This window comes from Ambystoma mexicanum, chromosome 6q, assembly GCF_040938575.1.
Source record: "Ambystoma mexicanum isolate Mex_15411 chromosome 6q, UKY_AmexF1_1, whole genome shotgun sequence".
Classification (NCBI taxonomy): Eukaryota; Metazoa; Chordata; class Amphibia; order Caudata; family Ambystomatidae; genus Ambystoma; species Ambystoma mexicanum.
Genome location: NC_090937.1, coordinates 1,541,225,445 through 1,541,247,881, shown reverse-complemented (window position 1 = coordinate 1,541,247,881; position 22,437 = coordinate 1,541,225,445).

Below are 22,437 nucleotides of genomic sequence, written 5' to 3'. Positions count from 1 at the left end.
CGCCCGGATCAACAAAATATTCTCCATCATTCAGGCATGGATGGCCTCCCATGGTCTCTGCCTGAATGATGAGAAAACAGAACTCCTAATTGTCAGCTCCCCCAACACTCTAACTAAACTTGACCCTTGCTATAATAACATCACCATCGATGGTCATCCCATTCCCATAGCCAAAAGCGTAAAAACCTTTGGCTTCTATCTAGATGCCAACACCAACCTCAGCAAACACACCAATGTGACCGCCTCAGCCGCTGCCTATACCGGCAAGCTCATTAGGGCCAGCAGACCCTTCCTATCACCCAACAGCTGCCTCACCCTTGCCAGGGCCCTAATACAATCCAAACTGGATTACTGTAACAGCCTGTACCTAGGCGCTAATCAATCCGTACTCAATAAATTGCAGTTAATACAAAATAACGCCTTACGCACAGCCCTCAACATTCCCAGACAAGAGCATATCTCTGCCACTAGGAAAGCCTGCAAATGGCTTTCCATACGCCAAAAAATTGATCTAAAAATCATCTGCCTCACGTACAAAGCCCTCAATCACCTAGCACCACCTTATCTAGCCAATAAACTCACCCTGAAACCTGCCACCAGATTCACCAGATCCTCCAACACTCTTTGCCTACTAGTGCCCAGGTTCCACCTAAAAGAGCGGGAGGGGTAAGCTTCACAGTGCTTGCCCCCCAACTCTGGAACTCCCTACCGCTTAACATCAAAACTGTCGAATCCTTCCAGATCTTTAGGAAGCAGGTCATCAGCTGGCTGCTAAACAAAGAATAACAACACTAACTCTAGACCCGTGCGGATACTGGTTCAGACACTCTATTTATTCTGAAAATTGTATATTGTACGCACTGCATATGTTCTGTTTATTGACCACTGTATATATATATATGTATATATTATTAACCTGTACGAAGTATGCAACACACAGATACTTCTCAACTCTGTAACCAAATTCTTAAGCGCCCTTCTACCTCTGGGTTTGGAGCGCCATACAAATAAATAAACATAAACATAAACATCCCATATGTTTCCCAGCTAAACCCCCTTTACATTGCTAGGCCAAGACAGGGCCTTCTTTTAAAACGGTAATTTCTCCTTATTTGCAAAAGCGCATTTTAACACATGGTGAAGTCTGCTGGGCTGACCATTTCAAAAGGTTTCTCTTCGTTCTGGCGTCCCAACCTTGTTTTGCAGCGCTAGTCACTTTCACTTAAACAGCAATCTGTTTTAGACACAGGTCCACTAAAATTGACATATGCCCTTAGAGCTAGGGTCTTTTTTTCTTTTTTTTGAAGCATTGATTTTTGACATTTTGTAGCCCAAAAGTCAAGCATTTTTCTGTGCCGCTGAAATTAAAGCTTCTGTTGGTTTCCTGGATCTCTTCTGCTGGAGCACAATCTGAATATGGATGGGCATGGCAGGGCCTCACTGATAAAAGCAGATAAAAGCAGAGTAATGTAGAACAGATGAAAGGAGCATCAGAGTAGTATCATTTTAAATGTAAAATATTTTCCCTTTTTCCATGGGAAACTTTGGACTAGCATCAAAGCAGGGCAGCATTTCACTTCGCTTCTTTAGTACACACAAGAACACACCCTGGCAGCCTTTCTCTGGGTGCTCCCTGTTCCAACTTGCCCAATGGTGCTTGGCAAAACAGTGAAGCCATCCTTGTGTAGCTGCAAAACAGTTTTGACGCGAGGCAGTGGTGCTCAAAGGAGCCAGTGCAGCCATTTTCCTGTTAACTGCTGAAGTGAAGCTTGGTTAGGGATGGGAATTCTGCTGAGTAGGTCAATGTATCCCAAAATATATAGCAAAATAAATATTGCTTTACTATGCGTTGCACTGCTAACATGACAACACACACATTAAAATGTAGAACACACTTTGATACCACAGCAACAAATTAAATTAAAACCAGAAAAAAAAGATTACATCAGCACTAAATGGACAGGTGACTAAACCTAATGACACCACAAGTCCCCACCTCCAAAGCAACAGACACCACTAAGTTTGCTTACACCACCACAAGAATACCAAGTCATTGACCGTATTACAGAAAAAGCTGATAAACACCTACCTATGGAATACACCTTGAGCTACACTCTAGTGTCCGCTTGACACCTATTAATGTTACATGTCTCCAATTTACTCTGGAGATGGTTAGATGCAAGCAAACCAATGCTTATCTATCCCAACCGTACTGTTCAAAAAGATACTTGAACTTGATCCGACTGTGCCTACCTGAGTTTCGGCTGGAAATGGCCCAAAGATGTTACTGGCTCAGCTTTGATCGACCAAAAATCAGTTGTTGCCAACTGGCACCCCTATATGCACTTCTAGGGGATATAAAAATCGCAATGTACTTGGAACATGTGTAACAAAGCCTACCAATGTAGCTCATCACATGTCCCAATGTAGGTTAATACATGGTACATTGTGTCATTCAACAACATAAAGTAGGTACACTTCCATAATTGAGTAAACCCGTAGTTATCCAGTACATCAATAACATACAAGCATATCACTTTTAAAATGACAACGACACGTACATTTGAATTTTTTGGTGCAAATATAATGTTTGAAGCAAATTCCATTCAAGACAATGGTTCATACAATTCAAACCGAGGAAACATAATATATAACACCATATTGGATGGTAGGTAAAATAAAATAAAGCAATTGTGTGGTACAAAGCAAATGGTTTTGTTTCTCCTAACAACTTCCAAAAAAGATTTCCAAGCAAGATTTCAAAACAAATAATGTAAGCACAATTGTGTCTCTCCTAATGAACTCGAATATAGATGACCTGTGCCAACGCGTTTCGATATCTCTAAAATCCTTCTTCAGGGACTTGGAGTCAACACTTCTCTAGTCGTAACAAAAAACATTAAAAACTTGATAGTTCATCTGAAAGCCATTTCTTCTCAAAGACTGTATAGTTTGACCCCCGGCTCTTGTCTGGGTGGTATAAAGTCAGTGTAAACAGCCAAAAGGTCATCCCTGCCTGTTGGAGAGGAACCGCCGCTCCTGTTTCCCATAAGCGTACGGTCACCATCTCAGTCTCCGCTTTGTTCAGGGTGAGAAAACAGTTAATTGGAGATGGGTTTCTAGGCACATGATCTGTCTGGATAATAGTTGCAGTTATGCTACACTCCCAAAATAGGCAAACTCAAAATTGAAATTAAGCAAAGAAACCTTCTCTAAGATATAAGACACCAGGTGTACTTCCATCCAACATGACCCATTCGTCAGTTTCTAAGGCACAAATATCTTTCCAACACTGGTTAGTTGACACCACCCATTTGAGTAGCCTGGAAAAAAAGGGACACAAACTGGTCCTGAATACAGGTTCAAGGTTACCACATCCTACCTGTTTGCTAAAGGTCAAACTAAATGTCAACAAAAGCCATGTGTGGGAATCGCTTCAGAAGTTAATATTTTAGAAGATCAGGATAACAAAATGCAGCACCGGGCTACTGACTGGAAATAAACTGGATACATGCTAGACATTCTAACAACGTATGTCCAAGGACACTGTCTTGACCCTATATTAGTGTGATGGGACTATGACCAAGATCTTACCGTTTTCCTGGTCTGATCATTTTATTAGGCTTTTCTCATTTATGCATCCTAAAAAGGAATCCGTATATCACATCATGAAGGCGGCATAAAGCCCTGGAAGAAATCTAGGTACCAGAGATTAGAGGGGTCATGGGCTTTAACCTCCATAAATGCTTCATTAAAATGTAAATGAATGTTTGCCCCAAATATTTGTTCTAAAACTGTCCCCCTGACCTTTAGGAAGAACAACAAATCTTTGCCTTGGTTTTCTTCGGAGGTGATCTCTTTGAGGGCAACTTATTAATGGAAATGGAGGAAGCATAGAACCTTGGAGCATGTAAATCAAGTCATAAGTGCATTAAAGACATAGATGAGCAATTTTAAAAGCTAACTGAATTATTTTGTAATAAATCAGAGACTGCAAAAATAGCCCAAGAAAGCTATTTTTCAGTCATTGCCAATTGTCACTGCAGTTGCATTTCTTTGGCTATTGAACCCTCATTGGCTCAGACAAATTAATTCAATTTTTTTTTTTTTTTAACAAAATTGACATAATTCAAAGGAAGGTCAGCCCGAGTGTACAAGCAAACCTGATACTACTACCTTCTCCCCTAATTCTGGGAGGGGAAACGGAATCTGCTGTGTCACACCGTCTTTTGAGCAAGCATCTGAGGGATATATTCGGAGATTTTTGCAGTCCCTTAAACCTAAGAAATGATTTGCTTTTTCATTTACCGGCTTGTGTGGCCCAATGCTTGGCAGATGATATTTCACCCTTCATGACATTTGTAAATAGTTCACTTGCACAAAGTGTAGTTCCTTAGAAACTTTAAAAATGTATCAAATTTGAATTCGCTTGACCTACAAAATGTATTGTCTAGTTACAGGAGTATGTAGAGAACGAGGGACTATTGGACCCTTGTCAATCTGGATTCCAGCCAAGATTCAGTACAGAGACAGCGCTTTTCAGTTTGGGATGAGCTGCTCTGGGTTGCTGATCAGGGGGAGATATCCTTGCGTGTAATGTTGGACGTCTCCACGGCATTTGACAAGTCAGCAAAGTGTCGCAACATGCTGTTGGCTGCTTTAAGTATTTTTATCAGACCGTCAGCAACCGGTTAGATTGGGGACTTTTACCTGTGAGCCTCTATCTCAGGATTGTGCAGTACCTCATGGATCTTCCCCATCTTCGCTGTTATTCAACATATATTTGAGACCTTTAATGGATATTTTGAGTAAACGTAAGATGGTTTTCCAATCTTAAGTGGATGGCACGCATGTATTTATTAAACTAGGAAACTTGAAAGAGTCCCACCACAGAATAGGGTGGTGCCTCAAGAGGGTCAGTTAATGGATGTCTTCAAATTGGTTACAATTAAATCCAACCAAGACAGAATTAGCTCTATTAGGACAGAAATATGTTTTGGGGGCGAATCGAGGTTGTGAACCACCTTGCCCACCCTAGTTGTTTGAGCTCTAAAATGGAATTTGTCTCTGAGATGAAAAACCGTGGTTGTTTTTGGCAGGACAACTTGGGTTGTGAAGAACAGATAGGAATACAAGTGCAGTCAATGTTTTATTCACTAAGTTTGTTGTGACATGCTCTTCCTTGTGTCCCCAACGAAGTTCATGGTGCAGTGGTGGGTGCTATAGTAAACTTCCAAATGGACTATTGCACTATTATCAGGTGTCGTGGAAATATCTATAGCAGAGAACCCAAAAGGCAGCGGTTGGAATGGTTTCTGGAGTGGGGAAATCGCACCCAATCTCAGCACTATCACACACACTACACTTGCTGCCAGCAAGGGCAAGAGTTGACTTTAAAATGTTCTGCTTAATTTATAAGTGTTTAAGCAATATGGCATCATCTTACTTGGCATGCAAGGGACTAAATACATCCCTTACCGGGAATTGCGTTTGGAAGACCAATTGCGTCTAGCGATTACACTGTCATTGTGTCTCAGGAGGGTGATGAGAGATTTTCTGTGTATGGGCCGATGTTCTGGAACAGTCTACCTTGTGAATCACTGCTACAATCCAGGAAATCCCTTAAGACCTATCTTTAAAAAAAAAAAGAAAATGTTAATCGGTGATCTTTACTTTTTCCATGTGCATGCCCCTGACGGAACACGAAACAAAAGATGTGATGACTGAAAGGTTTGGAGTTAATCCGATTTTCTGGCATTGCTTTAGGCAACCCTCCAGACCATCGTTCTTCGCCTGCCAAGCCATTAAAAAAGGGGAAAGACCATATGCAAATCCGGATTGATCCCACCCCAAAAGTTGCAGTCCAGCCCAAACTGCTTGGTCACATCCTTTCTGCACGAGACCACAATTATCCCCAAACATGTTTCGTCCTTGTTGCTACTCATCAGTGAGGAGTAGCTTGGGTATTTAGGCCCAGCAGGCACAGGACCCACGTCTGGGTTGGTTCACAACAAAGACAATCCCATGACGGTTCCCAAGCAGTGCATTGCCGTCAAACACATGGATACCAGAAGCATCATTTTAGTGTTGGTTTACTGTTCGTTTGCAGGCCTCGATTCAAGCCCCAATTGCCAATTTATAACCTACCAGTGCTATCTAGTGTCCCCATATTACCCCAGTGTTCGCTTTTGGAAATGTCAAGCCAGTGTCTTCTCACTCACCTTTTGTATGAGTACTGTTCTATAGTTCAATCTCTGACATCCAAGGTCAGTTGGTTGCTGATAGAGTCCTATTGTATAAACCTACAAAGATGTCTACTAGTCTGCAAATATATTCTAGTGGTAACTCGTGTGTGAGCTGTGAAGTGCTCTGTCATAATGTGTTCCAGCGCTGAAATACACAACAAAATGTCATTTCTACTACCATTTTACCTGTGTAGAATGTGCTTCTAATTGATGAGGAGAGAGGCTGGGGAGTAAGCCTCTCCTTATCAATTTGTTACATATCTGGATGTCCTTTGTGCATCACCTTGCCTCTTTCGGCGTTCTGTGTGTTTGCGACAGGCGCCATTTTGATTCCCAATTTTATACATATGTATTGCAGTGACGTCACGTGTGTGTGCCGTGTGATGTCACTTCCAGCACCATCCACAATCTGATTCCCAAAATACCCTTTCTAAATAATAGGAGGAAATGCACTGTTCACGAGTGTCTGGATGTTCATTCTTTAGAAAACCATTACTTGACGAAGCTATTCTAATATTCCAAATCGCAAGAACATTTCATATTTTTACAAATATAAGCTATATTGGAAGCAAATGAGTCACTTGCATTCTTAATCACTACACATTTCACCCATTTGGGACACGTGGTGTCTGAGAGATGCGACCATCTCTCCTGAGAACAAGTGAGACCAACTTATGTATCTAGCAACCTACAAAATAGTTTGCACATCATTTACCCTGATAGTCATTTCTGATCCCTTTCTCTTCTTTCTCATGCTGCCGTTAACAGGCCAATACATTACATCTCATTATTGTCATCAGGAGAATCATTATTTAAGCAATATGCCATGAACGGCGGGGGGCATACTGCTGTTAGTACCCCGGCCAGCAAGATCTGCAAGACCGGGGTACTAAAAGCATTTATTTCTGTCCCGAAACGCTGCATCGTTTTGGGACAGAAAAACTGAGTCCGTTTTCCCTTTCCATGGCGGTCATCGGGAGCGGACACGCAGGGAAACCTTCTGTTCCCAGCGCCTCCACTCCCGAAAAAATAAATAGAAGAAGGTAAATGGGGTTGGGAGGGCAGGGAGGAGGCAAGGGGAGGACAAAAAAAGAGAAAAAAACCTACCTGAAACCCTGGCAGGGGATGAAGGCAGCCTCCAGCCATGTGGAGGCTCGGAGCGGGGATGGCCCCGCTTTGGGCCTCCTCATTGGCTGAGGGGCTGCCACACCGATGATAAAGGCGTGGAATCCGAAGGATTCCTGGCCGGGTAATGCCCCATCGAGTGCCAATCAGAATGGTGCTTTCATCATGATTCTCCCTTGCCGGCTACTAATATTCATTATTCACTTCAACTACGATAATGCAAATCATAAAGATTGTTAAATTATGACTTTGGGTATAGCAAATCATCCTTCCATGATCTCACTAGACATTTCACCCATTGTTGACAAGTAATACCGAATAGTTCTTCTCTCCTCAAAACGGGCAAAAACAAAGTGCAAAGCAACCTGCAAAATCTGTTTCATTTACTATGCTAACATTTTTTAATGCCCTGCTCTTCCACATATTGCCATCGGCCGACCAATTAGTTGCCCATCATTGTTATCATACATCTGAGTATTTTAGAGTCATGACCATTTATCCATGAAACAAATAAAATGTATTTGTAATAAAAACACTCCTCTCCTGAGACCTACATGTGTACTAGGCAGTCTGCAGATTAGTCTAGATTCCATTTGGTGTAGTAGCAGTTTCTGGTCTCTGCCCAATCTTCCACAAATTGCCCTCTGTATGCCATGGATTCCATGTCCTTATCATCCAATTGTTGATTTTCTTGCCAGTGAATTGTTAATGGTAACATCGGGTCTGGGTTACTTAATGTTGACATATGCTCCAGGTTTTGCTTTCAAAGCTCACAAATTGTACTCCCGATGTAAATCTTCTGGTATACATACATGAATGAGTAGTCAACGAATTTTGTGCGACAATTGCTAAAATTACTAATGTGCGCTTCTAAACCCAAATGATTTACAAACACGTCAGTATGGGCATACTGCAGTTCCAGCATTTGTGGAGCCCCTCATTCAATGGTTTGAACATATCAGTGTCACTTGCAATTCTAAAATCAATGTTCTTCAAAAAAGATTGACTCAACTTTATATTTGAGAGTAGGAGCTCTGGTAAATCTAAAACCTGGTTTAGAATCAAGTTCGGGATCCATCCCTAATAGATGCCAATGTTTCCGTACCATTCGATACAAGACATTGCTGTCTTTAGTATGTCTTGTGGTTATCCTAATACTTGGTTATTGGTTATCCGTAGGTTTAGTTCTAGGAGTCAGAGTAGATTCTCAATCAATGTTCTTGATCTTATCATACGCTTTAGAAACACATTCCTTTGAATACTCTCTAGTGAGCAACTCACATTCTTATTCAAATGCTGTCTTCACCTCAGTTCCTAATAGCTCTGTAAAATTTGCCTACAGGAATATTGTTTATCGTGCATTTTCTGTGACTAGTTGCATAAAGAGTGGCATTCGCCTCTGTTGACTTTGTATGTGTCGGAATCTGAACCCTTCCATTTTCTCTTGTATATAAATATATATTTACATGGCCTGCGATAGTGGCCCTGTAGTTATGGTTAAGTTGTTCAACCCATAGGAAGAGCACTTTTTTGGTGGCTTATAACTTCGACCCCCCCTCTCACCGACTCCTCAATAATCTTTGCACATAAAGTATATGGTCCCGTCGGATTCATCCTGCGAAGTGTGGTGAGGTTTCGTCAAGGGGAGGGGGGACAAAGTTATAGGGGAGGTTCCAAAATGTGTGGTTTTTCCCATAGACTCAATGGAGAAAACAAAATTTGCTCAGGCCTACAGCCCCAACCGCTGGAAATTTGCAGCAGGAGCGGCGGCTTGGCCCTGAAAGCATGCTTTTGTAAATCTGGTGTAAATCCGTATAGAAGTTTATTTTTAAAACAACCAAGTAGTATGTACTGCCCCCCTCTTCCTGTATCCTGGAAGCCAGAAATCACGCCATGCACAACACCAGTGGTTATGACTATTCCGCAGAGAGCCTTCTGATGTATCTTCGTAGAGACGACGGTCTCTTGGAAGAGGTCCCCGAAGGAATATCACAATGAGAGAAAGAGGTTGATGATGTAACAAGAAGCAAGCGTGCCGCACTGAGAAGACTGGCTGATGAAGAGAATGTATGGATCTTATAGTACCTGATGACGGAGTAAAGAATTGAGTAAACCTTCGTAAACGAGACCAGGATCGCACATGTGAAGAGCACCGTAGATAATGCAAATCATTCGATAACTGTACAGATGCAGCAACGCTAGTAGCCTAAGTAATCTTAAAATTAATAAGCGTCCAAGAAATGTTGATCTCAAAGCGTTCCCTACTTCCCATACATTTTCCCATTGCCAAAACGCACAGCCTAAACCACTGGATGGATTTGGACCAGGTCCAAAACAACTTTGGCACGAAGCGTTGACTCCCGATCCATGCATGGTTCAGGGTAACTCCGTGCCATAGGTTTTTTTTTAAATTTGACGGAGAAGGGGGCGTCCCCTTCCCCAAAAATTATATCTCCCATGGTGCATTGCACGACCATGGTTTTTCAGAAGTGAAACGACCGCCACTCTCGATGCGAGAGCTATTCAGGCTATAACCAAGGTTATGGGAAAATGAAATGCAGTTAAAAGCTATTTGCAGGTCAAAAAACATACAAATGCCATTAGGGTGGGGGTGGAGGGTGGCTAGAAAGCGCTGAGTGCAATTCAGGAGTTGGAGGGCATCCAAGGACCGAGTTTGCAACACAAAGCTTGCTGTAGCCTCGGCTATAGCCGCAAATTGCTGACATCTGAAAGCAAACTGCGTCACAGAAGCAGCGTGTGGTCTGGTGTGAAAGGGAGAAGGCAGGGGAGGTGAGGACATCTAGGGAGTGGGGGGAAGCTGCAACATATGAGGGGGCACATGGTGATGACCTGGAGTGGCAGGGAAGCAATTTTATTTTAGGCTGGTTTGCCGATATTCACGGCTATATCAGAGGTTACAAAGGACTACAGATAACCTCGGGGATGTGATGTGCGGCACCCGCGGTTACATTTTTGAAAATGTTTTTAAAGATATCTTTATAACTAATGATGCCAGGGGTTAAATGCCATGGCCAGTGAATTAATTGCCATCCAGGACTCCCATTCATGCAGTAACCAGGACATACTCTTCATAGCTTCAACGTTCGGAAGGGGCCAACCTCCTCAGGCCATGTTGCCCGATAAATGAGCCAAACTTACAAGATCACTTTGAGAAATGGGGCGGCCTGTTACTTGCTTTGAAGCTAAGCAGGGTCCGTCCCGGTTACTGCATGGATTGGTGATCAAATGTACATCTTTTGGGCATGTCCACCGTAAATTTTAAAACCGTAAAATGCATTAAGCGATGGCCTTCGGGCATGCCCACTGTTGCACAACACTAACCAGCCACTAGCTATGGCCTTCGACCGTGCCCACGGTTTATTATATACACTAACCAGCCACTAGCCATGATTTTCAACACAATACTAGCCAGTGGCCACAGCCTTTGGCTGTGCCGACAGTATTATCTGACATATTAATGGGCACTAGCTATGGCCTTTAGCCATGGCCACTGACTACAGTTTTCATTGTTGCCCACTGTATATTTTAAAACAGTAACCGGCTAGTAGGCATGGCTTTTAACCATGCGCATTGGTATTTTTGAACACTAACCGACCACTAGCTATGGCCTTTGGTGCTGGCCAGTGAACCCAGCCTTTGTCCTGGCCAAATCCATGGGCTAAATTGTTAATAAGGTAATCAACGTTTTCATGAGCTAAATTATAAATGACGTTCTGTCTAATTCCATTATTGATGTAATCGGTTATATACAATGCAATTAGTGTTGTCACCAGTGATGGCATCAGTGAATTTGTAATATCATCAGTGTTCCCGTACAACATGTAATTAGTAATGTCATCAGTGATGTGATCTGTGATGTCATTGTGGTCACAGTCTGCAACAGGGGGCATGAAGTTAAGGTGGCTTTAGCTGAATTGCCTTCTGGACTGCAATCTCAAAGGATCTGCTAAGGCAACCACGTCTCACCCGCTCTCCAAACCCTGCACTAGCTCCCAGTTGGACGAAGGGCCACCTTCAAGACAATTTGCATTACCCCACGTACATACAAGAGAAGCTAAAACCCCACCTCCCTTCTCGCACCTTAAGATCAAGCACTGCCCTCTTTCTAGTGATTCCAACCTCTAACTCTATAAGGATTGGAGGATCCGCCTTCTCAAACTTAGCCCCAATTCTGTAGCACTCAACCCCCCTCCTATTCGACACACCCAAGACTACCTGACCTTCTGCAAAACTCTAAAAAACGGGCTCTTTCCATAAAACCGACTAAGACCATCTAAAGCGACTGAGACCTACAACCGGATGACAAATGTTCACTGATATCGGGAGCAATGACGCCACCGAAATTGCCACTAATAAGTTTACTCCGAACGCAGCAATCACAAACGTGCACTTGAAATCTGGAATACCAAGCTCGTTAGATCAGAACTCGACACACACTCACCTCTCCTATCACTATGCTCACTCTCTACACCAACACACAATTAGAGCGCAGCTACACCCCTGGATCAATTTGCCTAGCTGCTCACAAACTAACAATACTTCATGAACACCTCACCATTCTCATAAAACGCAGCTATACCCACGAAATTCGGGCCTTGATGCACACGTGAGCGTCCTAGACAGGCCTAATGCAGCCAAAACTCAGTACTGGTGAACTCCCTCCAGACTGCACACATTCAACTGATCTCAAATACCACCACACCTAATGCTAGGATGCAGCTACCATCAGGCACTCGCATCAGCTGCGCACATAATCGGTGCCCCCCATTACACCCTACTCTCTCGACTGACCTGGACTGCGGTCCCAGAGGGCGATCAAACTACCAGCGCTTTGAGTGCATACCAATGATATATAGAGTGCTATATAAATGCCAAATAACATAAAGTGTTCACCTTAACATCCCTACAACTAAACTTTTTTAAAAGTCAATTTCTGCACAACCACTATGAATGACCAGTTCAAGACCAAAGGAGTTGTTCAGATATTTCACAAATTCATTGAGTCGCTGCTCGTTACCCTGCTTGTTAACCTGACAAATGGTTATCACATCATCAATAAATCTTTGCCATACTTTGGGGATTCATTCATTGTTAGATAAAGCATGGGTCTCCTCAAACTGACCCGTAAATAAATGTGCTAATGAGCATATTTTGCCCCCATAGCCACCCCCTTTATTTGCAAGTAGTATTCTTTGTCGAACAAAACCTTCTTTTTAAAAAGTACATTTCAGAAAGTCCTTGATCTCAATAGTTTGGAAATGTGACTGAAATTTTGGCAAACGTGAAAGCAATGGCTTTAAGAGCCAGATCATGGTCCATAGATGTGTAAGGGCCTTGATCTAATGTCGCCAACAGAATTTCGGACCGCCATTCAATACCATTAAGAATCTGCAAAACATGTGTTGTGTCTCTAATGTAAAATGGTAATTTAGCTACTTGTTTCCTTATGGCATTATCAATATATTCTGATAATCTCTCCACTGCCCAAACTATGCTGCTCACAATCGGATGCACCTCTGGTTGTTTATCAAAGTGCTTGTGTACGTTTCAAAGAATATATATAGTGGGATCTGTTACACTTAGTTTCTTTCCTCATCTGTAAGAAGTCCCCTCCTGTACAATTTGAGTATTCGTTCCTGTAGCCCTACAGTCACCGCCTAAATTGGGTTAGATTTAAGTTTCCTATAACAATCCGGGGTTTGTAGATGTGCATTGTCCATGTCTATGTAGTCGAGTCTATTCCTCGCCACAATGTTTCCACTTTGATCTGCCTCCTTTATGACGATGTTCGTCTCCTTTAGACCAGTTCAGACGAGCTTGCCCCTCTTTGGTTAAATTATGACAAACCTAGTTAGAAGTGTTCTTTCCTCTATCAATTTGTTTATGAATTTCCATCATCACTGCCTTAAGGAATGTTTCTATTATACCATCCGCTGTGAATAGTGGTGTTTATTTTGCTTTTGACAGGGGTTCTTGTATCTCTGGTTCTTCACATTTGTTGATGACTGATATGTGTCTTGTTCGAGAGAGAATCTCACTTGTTTGACCTTTTGACGTCTTCTTTTGTAACGCCTGATCTGTTCTAAAACCCCTTTTTTCAGATTGGCTCACCTTCTATTCAAATATCGCTAATGGTTGCCTGCTCTAATTCTTGATGTACAATTTCAGCTTTAAAATCTGTATCTGAGCTTCCTGGTGAGAATGCTGGCTTACTTTCCTATTACATCAACACTATAGACATGTGACTAAACCAAATGACACAATGATTGCCGAACTGTAAAGCAACATTCACCAGCAAGTGTGGTCATACCAGCACAAGAATACCAAGTGACTGACCATGTTGGAAAGATTCCTGTGCCTTTGAAACTGCCAGAGGGGTCATGTTGAATGGAAGTGTACTTGGTGTTTTATGTTACAGTAGGTTGAGTTTATTTATTTGACTATTTTGGAAGTATGGCATAACTGTGCAAATATTTTCCCGACAGTGTGCCTTGAACCCCATCTCCAATTAACTGTTTTCTCGCCATGAAGAAGGCTGGGCTATTGACATTGTTGGGCAGTTTTCAGCCAAAACTAGAGTAGGCATAGTCGGAACAAGTTCAGGTATCTCTTTGAACCCTAACATTGTGATAGATATCGATTGGTTTGCTTACATCTACTGTTTTCCGAGTGAACAGAGCACATGTAAAATGAATAGGTTTTGAGCTGACACTCAAGTGCAGCTCAAGGTGTATTGCATAGTTGGGTGTTAATCTGCTTTTTCTGAGTTATTGTCAGAGACTTGGTATTCCTGTGGCGGTGTGAACACTATTGGTGGTGTATGTTGCTTTGGAGGTGGGCACCCATGGTGTCATTTAGTTTAGTCTTGTCCATTTATTGGCCATGTCATCTTTTTCTTGTCTTTCTGGTTTTAAGTTAATTTTGTGTGCTATCAGCGTTCGTTCTACATGTTAATGTGTGTTATGTTTGCAATTCGGAGAATAGGAACGCAATTATTTGTTTTGCTATATATTTTTTCAAAATGTGCTCTTGTTGTTGGGCGTGGACTCTACGAGAAATAATACCTCAAATTCGTTAGAGCCCCACCTTCTGTGTGCTGTGGCTTTTTAATGCATACATCTTTAATTTCTCTGTCATACTTGGACGCTCTAAGCCCGAAGTGGTTATCTTATCAAATACGTATGGCATAAAGAGTAGCTCTTCCTCTAGGAGAAAATGCATGTCCCAAAATGTGAAACAATGAAATCCTATAAATAATTCACTGCATTCCTTAGGAAAGTTGCCAAATCCTATTCATAGCAGACAAACGAACCTTTTTTAAATCATTACTGATACATTCCAATTGGCGATCATGTTCCCAAATGAAATCCAGAATGCATCAGTGTTTCAGTTGTAGAGTACGGTCTCATCTCGCATGGGGTGCAATCCTTTCTGTGCCCGTGAATTGCGGTTCACTGAGGCTGTCCTTCTAGGTCTGCAGCTCTTCAGTTCATATGGGTTGCCTGAATGTCTGATTTTAGTCAGTGGCACCTGGTGAATTTGTAAATTGGAGGGGTGTAAATGTTTGCCCCAAATATGCAAGGGTGACGGAGCATAGCAAGTGAGCCCAAACCATTCTTGGGGCGGTCGGGAAATGGGGGTGGGGAGGGTGGAGGTATGGGGGGGGGATTCACCCCTGATAAATGTTCAGTTAAAATTGTGCATTATACAGCAGACTTTCTTTTGAAAAATTGTTTAATAAGGAAGTTTGCAGTCGTTTCTGTAGGATACCTTTATGAATTTCCCAATGCAATTTCAATCTTCCTTTCTCCACAATATGTACCATTATGTTCACGCTGGCTCTACCTATACAATTCTATACTGGCTGCACCGAAATGCCTGTCAAGCTACATAATAACCCTTATCATGCTTTGTTTACCGCAGATACGTTCTGTGATAAAGCAAGCATAAGGGTTATGTGGTTAGAAGCGGGAACCAGGAGTCACAGATCTTCCTAGTTCCTTCACATTCGTGCAGGGTCCAGCATACTAATTTGTCAGTGCCCCATTGAGTCTGTGCGGGGAGGTGCAGAAACGCCTCCTCACACATTCAGATATGCTGAGACCCAACCTGCATTTCCAATGGGCATTGCAAGGCAGGGGAAGAAAAATGGCCCGCATTGCATGGTCCATTGGACATGCAGGCTGGGGGAACATAAACTGTCAAAGGGAAACCAGGTTTCTCTTTTTCACTTTAGCAGCTGAACCCACGGCTCCTATATAATGGGCAATGCTTCTGGTTTATGGGCGCCCCCTCGCCTATTATGGAAATGCCACACCCGGATTTGGGTCAATTATTCGTTAGTTTCCTAGAGGTTTGTCATGTATGCAGTTTACTAAATGGGTATTTTCAACAGTATATTACTTAATCATTGAGCAAGCAAGTGAAAACGTGCTTAAAAAAAAAAGCACTATACTTGTTTGTAATATGTGGCCATTTTGAATGTTATTGCCACAGTGCCAACAGATGCCAGTGTCGTCTCGTTAGAAGTGTAGCAGACCTGTTGAGGTCATGCTGGTGCTGATCCATTAAATACAAATAACGGGCCTAATAATTGTTATATTACATTCACATTTGAAGTATGGGAGTACTGGAAATTGATGACGCTCTCCTATTACTTTTCCGTAGTACTACAATGCAATTAACGCCTGCCACTTTTTACCTGTGTATTATTCGGGCTTCATAGGAGATCAGACTACACGCTCAGTAAATTGCTTTTCTCTCTTCTGAGGCTGGCAGCAAGTCCAAACCATCACGTTACATGGGCACTTAAAAAAAAAAAAATCTGTGTACACAACACCTCTTCATGCTTAAATCGACCGATTCAAACAATTGACTAAGAACAGAACATCGACTTTAACAGCATTTTGTAGCATTTCTGCAGAATGAGGCTTGTGCTCGTTTCCCTGCTCCATCTCACTTCTCCGTTCCTTAAGTCATTGTTCGCTACCACGTGCTCTCATTCTCAGTTTCCACCCACTATCCCTTCCTTTCAGTCTCATCCCTTGTCCTCCGTCATTTTGGTTGCCAGCTCTTCCGCCCATGATTCTTGGTTTCCTTACACCTTTGCCTCCACTTTCCTATCCCTTCCTTGTCTTGCAGTATCTGCTTTCTTGCTTTTGGTGCCCTTTTCCCTATGGTCCCCTGTCCATCACGCTCTTTGTCCAATTCTTATTCTTCTTCCTCTTAGCTGTGTGCCAACTCAAAGGCCAAACTGTACCCATTCTTGTTCTGTCAGAATTTCTTTGTGGCCCATCCCTCTTCCTGCGGCCATCTTGCCCTGTGTATATCCATCGAGAAAGCTCCTCTGAAGCAGTGGCCCTGCGTAAACTACACACTGGATTGTGTTTCCAGTTGGGAGCAGAAAAGGATTTGGACTACCCAAGCTCCCATAGTTATGGCCCTACCCACGTCGATAAAATCCTCACCCAACAGACGATGCTTCATCATCAATTGCTAAAGATAACAAAACCATATTGACAACTGTAGGCTCCCCAAACTCCAGGAGGAGCACCAATAAATCCTATCCCTTGGACACAGTCTCAGAGAATGCTGGCCTTGCCAGAGTTTCATCTTGGAAAGCCTGGAAGTCCCAGGAGTGTCTGGGTCACAAAGAGGAACTTCCTGGGTTCTTGTATGTCTTGGGACACTGTACAAGCAAACCTTGGTCCCATCTCACTGATGTTATTTGAGGGGTGTGGGGGTTTGGGGTGATGAAGGGCACAAGTTCCTGGCCTGAGTAAGACCTCCCCAGCTGCGGATTTAACGATGGCCACAAGAGCAGCACAGCTTCTATGTTGGGCGCGACACCCAGGCTGTGCCGATCGACTCTGCAGCTTGGGATGGCATTTAATCATGAGTGAATGCTGGGGCACTGTTTTTAATTTTTTTCAATTCTTTTTTTATTTGTTTTTAAAATGCTTTGAACAGAGTGCATAGGTAATGATAGAGGTTCTGCCCCTCCCACGATGGCTTTGTAATGAGGACCATTCAGCCAGTCAGGACTTCTAATTATGTAATTTAAATAAGGTGCGTGGAGGCCACCCCCACCACACAATCTCTCCCGTTCCTTTTCCACTCCTCAACTGCTTTCACAGGTACATTCTAATCACCCTCTATATAAATATCTATTTACACACTTCACACCTCCCTTTATTTCACAAACGCCAACAACCCGTCTCTTCATCTCTCCCATGGGCCACGTACTTTCACCACTCTCCCCAAATTCCACACACTGCCACCACTAACTCTGTCTGCTCTTGCATATATATTTTTTACGTGCAACCTCTCCCTTCCTTTTTATTTGACACCTTTCTCCCCTCTTATTTAATCACCACTCCTCCAAACCTTTCACACCTTTTCTTGCATCACTCCTTTCCTTGATCGTCTTTGTCTATTGTATTTGTGTAACGTACACCTTCTCCTCACATCTACCTCTTCATTCCTGGCTCGCCCCAGACAAGCGGGGCATACATACTTTACCCATCCATTCTCTTATGAGTTCAATGGAACTTCGCCCTTAAAATCAGCTGCCATCCGCAGCCTTCTTATTCTCTCTTCCACCATATGTATTTTCTTGGCCCACAAACTTCAGCTATACTCAAAGCCGCCATTATACACTTATTTACTCTTTCCACAGCCCCATTCCAGGACGACGCAATGATGTCCTCTTATGTTTGGACCGACTCAACTTACAATACTGCTCCACCACCTTTCCACAGAAATGTGCTCCATTATCTGTCAAAACAGACACCGGCTATCCCTCCCTTCTGACTATATCCTTCAAGAACTTTCCAATTTTTCCTGCCCTTATCACACAGACAAATTGTATCTCCACCCACCAAGACAAACAAATCTATGATATGATATGATATGGTATTTGTAACGCGCCTATACACAAGTGTTTCAAGGCGCGACGAGGCAGGGAGGGGGGGAAACAAGGGGAAGACAGACAAACGATCCTACTAGGCCAGGTGTCATTCAGATCGCGCAAGTGCAGAGGTAAGGGGAAAAGGAGAAAGTGCAGGGGGAGGAGGTGGGGGGGAAAGTGCAGTACAAGGTAAGTAGCGTAATAAAATAATAAATAATAATAAAAGGGCCAGCTGGTGGCAAGTGCGAGGTAAGTGCAGAGCAAGTGCTGGGAAGGGGGCTGTAGGGATGCAGTGACAGTCCCACAGTGCAGGGGGAGCCAGGGAGGCAGTGCAAGTGGAGAGTGGCTGGGCCCTGGACCGAGGTCACAGAGTGGCCCAGATGCAGGTTTAGTGCAAACTTCAGTGGGGAGTTTAGCAGGTTTAGCAGGGGAGAGGGAGAGCGAAGGCAGAAGCGAAGAGGAAGGTTTTGAGGTGCTTCCGGAACCGGAGATGGTTCTCCTCAAGTTTCAGGGAGGCAGGAAGGCTGTTCCAGAGGGAGGCCCCTGCTGCGGAGAGAGATCTACCCCCAGCTCGTTGCTTCGAGAAGCGGCTGACCATGAGGGAGTTGGAGACGGATGAGCGAAGGGCTCGTGAAGGCAGATATTTAGGAAGAGAGAGTTGAAGGTATTGTGGCCCCAGGCCCCAGAAGGTCTTGTGGACAATGCAGAGGGTTTTGAACTTAATCCTCGCAGCCACTGGGAGCCAGTGAAGAGATTTCAGTCCTGGAGAGATACGGTCCCTGGGCTTGAGGCCAAGGACAAGTCTCGCAGTTCTGTTCTGGATAAGTTGCAGAGGGCGGAGAGTGGAGGCAGGCAGATTAAGATAGAGGCTGTTACAGTAGTCCAGCCTTGAGAGAACCAGGGCTCGGGAGACAGTGAGCTTCTGGGGGAAGGAGAGGAAGGGAAGAATACCTCTGAGGAGGTGCAGCTGGTAGTGTGACTTCTTAGAGACGTCAGAAATATGAGGAGAGAAGGAGAGTGTGGAGTCGAAGATGACCCCGAGGTTTTTAGCTTTGCAGGTAGGGGCAGGAAGAGGGCCAAGGGAGGCCGGCCAGAGAGCTGCAGGAAAGGAGGGAGTGGGTGTGCCGATGAGTAGAATCTCAGTCTTACTGGCGTTAAGGCAGAGGTCATTGGCGGCACACCATTCCTGGATAGCAGACAGACAGTCGGAGATGAGGGAAGGAGAGGAGGAGGCCGAGGGTAGCCTGAAAATGAGCTGGGTATCGTCCGCATAGCACTGAAAGTGGGGGCAGAGAGCGGCGATGCGGTGGGCAAGGAGTGCCAGATACTGATTGAAAAGCCAGGGAGAGAGGTTGGATCCCTGGGGGACACCACAGGTGGAGAAAAAGATGTCAGAGAGGAAGGAGCCCATTTGGACCTGGGAGGGTCGACCGGAAAGGAAAGAGGTCAGCCATGCCAGAGCCTGACCAGTGATACCCAGGTTATCACGGAGACGGTTGAGCAGGATGGCATGGTTGACAGTGTCAAAGGCAGAGGAGAGATCGAGCAGAATGAGAACACAGGGAGTGTTGGAATCGAGGTTCAGGAGCAGGTCCTCACGGATGTTCAGGAGAGCAGTTTCCGTGCTTCTGGCCGCTCTGAAGCCGGATTGATGGTCATGAAGATTACCAACATATTCAGCATGGAGGTTAAGCTGGGAGATGGCCAGTTTCTCCAGGAGCTTGCCCAGGAAGGGAGTAATGGAGATTGGGCGATAGTTGGCCGGGCAGGAGGGGTCGGAAGAGGGTTTCTTGAGGAGGGGGTGCACAAGGGAGTGCTTGAGGGGGGGTGGGAAGACTCCAGAGGCGAATGAGTGGTTGCAAAAGTCAGCTAGGGCAGGAGCCAGGGAGTCGATGTGGTCCTTGATGGTTTTGGAGGAACAGGGGTGAACCTGTTTAGACGAGGTTTTCATAGATCGGACTTGTCTGGAAACCTCATCAGCAGAAAAAGGTGGAAAAGCAGAGGAGGGCGGAGGGGCGGCTGCAAGAGAGCAAGAGGAAGAGCAGGGAAGAGAGGGAGGGAGGTGAGAGGAGGAGAGCGAGGACAGGATGTCCTGAGTTTTTGAGATGAAGTGCGAGGCCAGTGCAGTGCAGAGGGCCTGGGAGGGGACAGGAGAGGTAGAGACTGCAGCAGGGTTGGCCAGCTCCTTGCAGATTTTAAAGAGTTCGGCCGAGTTGTTAGATGCCTCAGAGATGCGGGCTTGGATAAGGGCTCTCTTCTTGGTGAGAACGGAGAGCCGGTATTGCCTTTGGAGCAGGCGGCAGGCCAGTTTGTCAGAGGATGAACATGAAGCACGCCATTTCCTCTCTGCCACCCTGCACTTGCGTTTTAGGGTGACGAGATCCGAGTCATACCAGGAGTTACATTTGGCTTTGGGCTTCAGGCGGATTCTCATGACGGGGGCAAGGATATCGAGAGTATCAGATATAGAGGAATAGAGCATGGAGAGGGCTGCGTCAGGGTGGGAGTCAGCCGAGGGGGCAGAAGGGGCTGAGAAGGTAGCAGCGAAAGCCTCAGCTGACACGCGCTTCATGGGTCGGATGACCGAGAAGGTGGGTGGCAGTGAAGAGGGTGGCTTTGCCTGTGCGGTAGGGAGGGAGAGGTGGGAGGATAGGAGAAAGTGATCGCTCCAAGAGAGAGGAGTGGAGAGAGGGAGGGAGAGGGGAAGGTCAGAAGAGATCAGAGCATCAAGAGTGTGCCCTGCAGAGTGAGTAGGCCCAGACAGGAGAATAGAGAGTGAGAGAGAGTTGCAGAGTTCGCGGAAGAGACCAGTGGGGGGACAGGAGGCATCGAGGTGGATGTTGAAGTCACCGAGAAAGAGGAGTTGGGTGGTTGAGGACAGGAGTGAGGAGGAGAGGTCAGCCCACTCAGAGAGGAAGGAGGAAATTTGACCAGGTGGCCGATAGATAGTAGCCACGGTAAGGGAATGGCTAGGAGAGAGAGAAAGTCGGCAGACAAGACATTCAAGAGTAGGTCTGCGTAGGAGTGACAGTGGCAGGAATCCACTCAGGGAAGATAAGGGCAACACCACCCCCTGAACGGTTGGGCCTGGGCACGGAGAGGATCTTGTAGCCGTCAGGTAGGAGTGTGTCAAAGCTGGTGGCAGAGCTGGCAGTGAACCAAGTCTCAGTGAGACCGAGGACGTCGAGGTCCAGTTCCTCAAGAAGGCGACAGATATCAGAGGAGTGCTTGATGGCAGAGCGAGAGTTTAGAGTGGCAATGTGGAGAAGGTTGCCATCCTTGAAAAACTTCCGGGGTGGGGTACAGATCAGAGGTACGCCCTGCGGAGGTGTTAGAGAAGGAGTTGAAGAGGGAGCAAGAGAAGGGGCAGGGAGGGAGGGGAGAGGCAAGGTAGCCGAGGACAGAGGAGGGGGGACAGCGGGAGCGGAGAGGAAGTTGATGAGGCATGGGAAGCGTCTATCAAAGAGGTGAAGGTTGGCCTGAGGGCCTTGGACCAAGACGGTCCCGTTAGCATAGACATTAATGATGGCTTTAGAGGAGTGGAAAGGGGCCAAGAGGACATCCCAACGGGTGCCACCATTTATGGGAGAGGTGGAGAAAGGAGAGAGCACAGCGACCATGTGAAGGGTCCATAGGTCAGGTGAAGGCACGAAAAAGAGAATGTCAGTGAGAGTTTCCTTGGAGCAGGCGCTCGTGTAGGTGTCAGCGATAGGGAGGCCTGGGTTGGAGACCAGGATGTCCTTTTTAAACTTTTTCCTACCGGATTTAGTGAGGAGAGCAGGATAGTCCATGGAGAAGCAGTTCGAGTAGATAGGCGAGATAGAGAGCACCATGGAGTAGGATGGGAGGCGGACGACACGAGTATGCAGACAGGAAGTGAGTGGAGGGCACTAGTTTACCACAATGCAGAGCAAACAGTAATGCGTTATAGGTCAGGGCCACCTAAGTTTGAGAATCCTGCGAGGGGAGAAAAACACCCTAGTTTACCACAATGCAGAGCAAACAGTAATGCGTTATAGGTCAGGGCCACCTAAGTTTGAGAATCCTGCGAGGGGAGAACACTATAATATACTTTCCAACGGCATCCAACATCTATCCATCGCCTGTGCTTCCCATACATTCCGAGGAACATCAGAA